The sequence below is a fragment of the Lutra lutra genome, chromosome 4, assembly GCF_902655055.1.
Source record: "Lutra lutra chromosome 4, mLutLut1.2, whole genome shotgun sequence".
NCBI lineage: Eukaryota > Metazoa > Chordata > Mammalia > Carnivora > Mustelidae > Lutra > Lutra lutra.
In genome coordinates this window covers 86,770,312-86,776,425 of record NC_062281.1, presented here as the reverse complement: position 1 = coordinate 86,776,425, position 6,114 = coordinate 86,770,312, and the positions used below count along the sequence as shown (strand labels likewise).

At 46.9% G+C, this 6,114-nt stretch overlaps 1 non-coding gene across 1 annotated transcript; it reads left to right on the top strand.

The window, feature by feature from the left end:
- The first annotated feature begins 1,797 nt into the window (after positions 1–1,797).
- On the top strand, positions 1,798–1,960 carry LOC125099348 (U1 spliceosomal RNA). The gene has a single exon (XR_007127126.1). It is a non-coding gene; the product is annotated as a U1 spliceosomal RNA (small nuclear RNA).
- Positions 1,961–6,114: the final 4,154 nt, after the last annotated feature.

Here is a 6,114-nt window from a genome sequence, read left to right as displayed (position 1 = left end):
GAAGGTTCTAGGGGAAGGTGGAAATTAGTCAAGGGAAACCGCACTAAAATGCAGTCTGGAGGTTTTAGCAAGGGAGCTCCTCTGCCCTCCTTACCTCCTAGGGCACCACAGCCCCAGGGGACAGACTGATCTCACTTTATAGGGACTTGACATTGCACAGGCATAGGCCTCTACTAACCAGGCCAGAGTCAGGAACGCTAGCTTTGTCCTCCCCAGGGAGATACCAGCACTATTCCAACTCACAGTTCAACCTGATGGACTCTTAGAACAATCTTCCCACCTGACCCCTTTCCTCTAAAAAGAAGAGTGTCCCTCCCATTTGTCCTCTGTTTTCACCTATGGATTTGCCAATGCTGGTTTGTCCCAGATCACCTTTCCTTTTTATTCCTGACAAATCCCATTTTTGCTGGTAAAGTATCTGGCAGTTTCTATTTTTTAGGTGAAGCAGACAGTGTGTCTCTTTGCCTGTTCCAGCTTTTAGAGGCCCCTCCTCCATGCTCAGCCCCAGCTCCAGCAGGCAGAGTCCTCCTCACACAGCATCCTTCTGACCTCCTTCTCTGCCTCTTTCAGTTTTAAGACCCTCTTGTCATTCCAGGGGTTGCCTGAGAATCCGGGATCATCTTCCCATCTCAAGGTCCTTAACATAAACACCTCTACAGGGTCCCTCTTGCTGTGTGATGGAACACGTGCACAGGTTCCTGGAATTAGCTTGAGTCCCTACTGCCCCCACCACACTATGAACTCAAGTGACAACTAAAGTTGGACGCCCCTCCACCCCCCCAGTCTTTTCAAATTTCAACAATCCCATAAAGGAAAAGCACTCCCTCAAGGAGCAATCAAGACGATGGCAAAACAGGATCCTTGGGGGCTCCTTCCATCACCATAGAATTGTGCAAGTACTTGTCTCTTGGGAGTATTTGCTTTGCTTTGTTTCCCAGACCTGGAACTTTCGGTCCACAGGCCGAATTTGACGCAGAAATCTCATTCGACGGGAAACGCCCCGCGCTGGAGGGAGGGAAGGAGGTGGCAGAGCGGGGCGCCTGGAGCCCTGCCTTGAACTCAGAGCCCAATCTAAGGGAGTAGAAGGGATGGTTTCCTTTGGCCCTTCCCTCAGCAGCAGGATCCTTGGGCACTCTCTTCCATGCAGCCACAAGGGGGCACTGCAGCTCTGCCCTAGGAGCCACCTGGTGAAGAAGCTGGTCTTGGTGGTGTTCTCAGGGCCTGGGATGTTGCTGGCAGGTGTCAGCCCAAGGGCTGGCCCAGAGGCTGCTGACTTTGGGTTCCCCGCCCCCACCCCCCGGAGTGTCCAGGCCCGCGGGGTGCGTGGGGACTGACTAGGAGGCTGAGCTCCACAAGTGGAGCCAAGGGACTCTGTCTCCTCAAAACAGGTTCAAAGGAGAGGGGAGGAGAGAGAGAGAGAGATGGATCTGTTCTTCTCTGTCTGCTGGAAAGTCCTCCCTCATGTTCCTCTCAGGCTAGGACAGCCTTCCCTGTGCTGAGTGCTCTGTGTGCATGCGTGTGTGTATCAGTATGTGTGGTTTTGTCCCTGATGTCATGGGTGGGGCATGTCTGATGTCAAACAGGCAGCCTTGAGGGGCGGTTCTGGGCCAGAGAATTCCTGGGGCAGAGGATGTAGCAGTGCTGTTGTTTCCATTGTATTAGGAAGACTCCTGTGGAGACTGAGGATGCTTGGGACATGAGTGGGTGCCAAGGATTTTGGGGGTTAGGTTGGCCAGTAAGTGTGTGTGTGGGGTGGACAGCCGGTGAGGCTGGTCTAGAGCCGAGGAGAAGGGAGTCATATTTACTTAGCAGGAAAAATGTCACTATCAAGTAGGTTGTTTTCCCAGGATGAGGTTTGACCATTGCACTGTGGTCCTACTGAACCTTTCGAGTTCCCGAAATGTGGAAAACTCAACTGCCTGACTTGTGATGGGGAGGACTGCCTTCGTACTCTTTCCCTGGTAGCAGTTATTAAATGACAGAATGCTCTTTTCTTTGTATTCTCACATGTTTTCTCTGTTAAGATGCATTTTGGTCCTCCCAGTTACTTAATGAATGCATGATTTCTAGGCCATTTAATTATATTGCTGCTTGATGAAATAATGTAAAATTTCCTTGGTAATTTGACCTAGATTAGTTGTACAACTGGATCAGAATAAACAAACATTTCTCAACTGTCAAATGTCTTTTTTTTTAATTTTCAGCATAACAGTATTCATTGTTTTTGTACCACACCCAGTGCTCCATGCAATCCGTGCCCTCTCTAATACCCACCACCTGGTTCCCCCAACCTCCCACCCCCCCACCTCTTCAAACCCTTCAGATTGTAATTCTCATTCCAAATAAAATTTGGTCATGTTGATTAAAAAAAAAAAAGGCAAAACAAAGAAATCAAGAACCACAGTAAAAATGTGTTCCTCACCTTTAGGTGATGTTCCCTCGCCCTTGTAACATGAAGGACCCTGTGAAGGGCATTTCCCAACTACAATAGGATTTTTTCTAACACCCTCTTCCCTGAGACCATGGGGTGTGTGCTTTCTGGCTGCAAGGAATAAAAACCCCAACTTGTTTCCTGGGAGGTGTGTTCCTGATGATTTGGCTTCAGGGAACTGCCATCAGCTAAGGCTCTGCCAGGATGGCAGCAACCATTTTCACACGTGAGTGGTGTGGCAGATTTCCCAAAAATGAACATACTTTTTTAAGGTAAGATTGCTCACTGTACTTCCTCTGTTCTTATCCTTGCTGTTTCCGTGGGAAATTGCATAAAAGAAGAACTGAGTTATAATAGATGGGGTTTGGGATTTAATAAGAGCTGTTGGGGAGCCTCTGTGGCTCAGGGGGTTAAGCCTCTGTCCTCAGCTCAGGTCCTGGGATGGAGCCCCACATTGGGTACCGTGCTCAGTGGGGAGCCTGCTTCTCCCTCTCCCTCTGCTGCTCCCCCTCCTCATGTTCTTTCTCTCTGTCTCTGTCAAATAAATAAATAAATTCTTGAAAAAAAATACTGAGAGGTATTATCATCCTGAACTTCCAGGGAATTGATGACAAGGACCACAAAGTAGCAGTGCAATATGCCTTTGGGCTTTTCATTTGTAAATGGGCAGGTGCAAAAGAACAATACATCATTTTGGAAGATAATTCAGCAACAAATTTGGCCATCCTGGCCAGGAAACCAATAATAGGCCAGTCATTCTGTACACAGATTATTCCACTTTAACTTTGGCCAATGCAAGTATTTCAGGAAACAACAGAGACTTGCATAAGACCACATCCAACTAATATGGGGATGGCATAAAGGATTGCATTGCCAAATCAGTCCCACAGACCATAAATCGTCCCCAGTATCAAGTTTTACTCGCATTTTCAAGGGTCAAATATTGAGGTACCAGCAAAGTATCTGAGACCCCAACAACACTAACTACAGTAACTAAAGGAACCAGCTTCCCACAGGAGGACACGCTCTGGCCCACACAAAACACATATGGTCTCTCAGTGATGTGTGAGCTCAGCGCACAAAGTGGAGCTGTGTGGGGTGATGTCCCATGGCCATGCTTACACACCTCATGTGACCATTCCTAGGAAATGTGGCCATTTTAATCCACAGATTCTAAATATGTTTCCTTAAATAGCTCTATACACATCAGATACAGCCTCCTGAGACCATGCCAGAGAGGGATCCTCCCAGCGGTCACCAGCAGTTGGGTAACCTGTGTTGAATACCAGGGATTTTGATTGCCCATTCCCATTTCCAGTGAGACTGCAATGAGCACAGAGAGTAATGTGGTACATCTAAAGAACATTCTGTTTCTTGCTCTATTTCTGTACTTACCATGCAAACTTTTGTCTGACACTGGACCTCTGACTACATAATGGGAAAGCCAACAAATATTAAAAATATAGGGTCTCGGGGCGCCTGGGTGGCTCACTGGGTTAAGCCTCTGCCTTCGGCTCAGGTCATGATCTCAGGGTCCTGGGATCAAGTCCCGCATCGGGCTCTCTGCTCAGCAGGGAGCCTGCTTCCTCCTCTCTCTCTCTCTGCTTGTCTCTCTGCCTACTTGTGGTCTCTCTCTGTCAAATAAATAAAATCTTAAAAAAATTAATATTCTCTGGGGCTCAGAATGGCTTGTGATCTGCAAGGACCCAGGGAGCTGCTCTGTTCTTTCCTTAGGGGGAGTAATTCCAGGTTCCTGGTGCATGCACCTGTTTATGTTTTATTTATTGTTATTTTTTAAAATTTTATCTAGTCTCCATCACCAACATGGGGCTCTAACACATGACCCTGAGGTGAAGAGTTTCACGCTCTGATGACTCAGTGAGCCATGTGTCCCTCCAGTCACCTTTGATGACCAGGCACATACCATGATTTTCATGTTGGCAAAAAGAGTTCAACCTCTGGGAACTGCCTTCAATCTGCTGTATCCTTCTAGGCATGTTTCCTGAGTTCCTGCTGAGTGTGAGTTCTGTTTCCCACCCACAGACTGAACATCCTCTAGGAACCCAACCCAGATGCCCTGGGATCTCTACTATCCTTTCTGTGCAATCCTCTTCTGCTCTCATTGTGTTCATGCTCCTAAAGACACCTCTGACTAGGACTGCCCTGGGCTCCAGGAGCTACTTTGTACCCAGTCCCAGAGAATGAGGAGTCAGTGCCATATATGACCACCAGTCCCATTGAACTCCCCTCTCCAAAGGACTAAGCCCTTTACTAATAGGTATATGAGGGTGAAATCCCTTTTCCTGGCCTGGGGAGACTAACTCAGAATCACAAGTTACCTCCAGGTTCTCCTGTCCCTGTCAGGACAAAACTCCCCCATGGTTGTTGCTGAAAATCATCCCTTTCACAGCCATGAACTCAAAATGGTCACAGACTTAAGTAGATGAGCTGAAATGACCATTCAAGAAGATACGTAGAGTTCTCAGTCACTACAGTAAGAACAAAACATGTAAGAGAAAAACACAAGGTGACTATGTTTTTTTCAACAAACTTTACCAATGATAAAAGGAACAGAGAAGCCACTGATAAGGAGACAATATTTGCGGATTAAATGCTCAATGAGGACTCCCATTCACAAGCCATAAGAGTACTTTGAACTCACTGAATGGGCAGAAGGAACACACTTTTAATAAAAAGACAGTATAAGACTCAGATACACATGTTACCAAAGAAGACACATGCAGATTCATAAGCACAGACAAAGGTCATCAATGTTACTAGTCCGCAGGGCAATCCATGTAAAACCAGGGACCACTTTACATGAACAAGTGTGATTCTGATCAAAAGACAAGAGTAGGTGTTGCTGAGAACGTGGAAAAAGTGGACCCTCCTAGATTGCTAGGGGGAACGAAAATGAAAGAGCCACATTGGAAGCCACTTTGAGAGTTCTGAGTTCAACACAAGTTTCCCATAGGACCCAGAAATTCCACAACCATACATCTATCTGAGAGAAATAAGAACATTTGTTCACTCAAGCCTGATTCAGAAGCCTTTGGGACAGCATGACTCACAACAGGAAAAACCAGAGAGCACCACAAAGGGCCACTGACTGGTGAATGAACAAAAGGTGGTCCATCTGTACCATGGAATTCTACTCAGCAACAACAGGAGAGAAATCTGATTGTAGCTACAGCATGGAGGACCCTTAAAAGCATGCTAAGTGAAAGAAGCCAGTCGCCAAGGACTACATACTGTCTCATTTAATTTATGTATAATGTCCAGAAAGAAGCCATGTATAGAGACTGAAAGCAGATCAGCATTGCTTGGGGATGGAGGAGCGAGCAAAAATTGTCTGCAGAGGGGCTGGAGGAGGTGTGGGGAGGTGAAAGAAGCCTCTAAAACAAACTCGGGTCCTAGCTGAACAACTCTGTCATTGTAGGATACTTTTACAATGGGTGAAATATTTGTATGTAAATTTCAGTTAAAAAAAAAAGAAAAGAAAGAAAGAAGGCGACAGTCTCCCATTAGTGGATTCTGGGGTCCCCAGGCAAACACTGCCTGGTGAGGTGCCACATTCTGGAGTCCCAGCAGGTGGTGAGTTAGAGCCTGGTTTCTGACCTCCCAGCTGGACTCAGGGATTCAGGGCCTGTGCCTTAGGCCTCTGGCCCCGGCAGTTCCGCTGG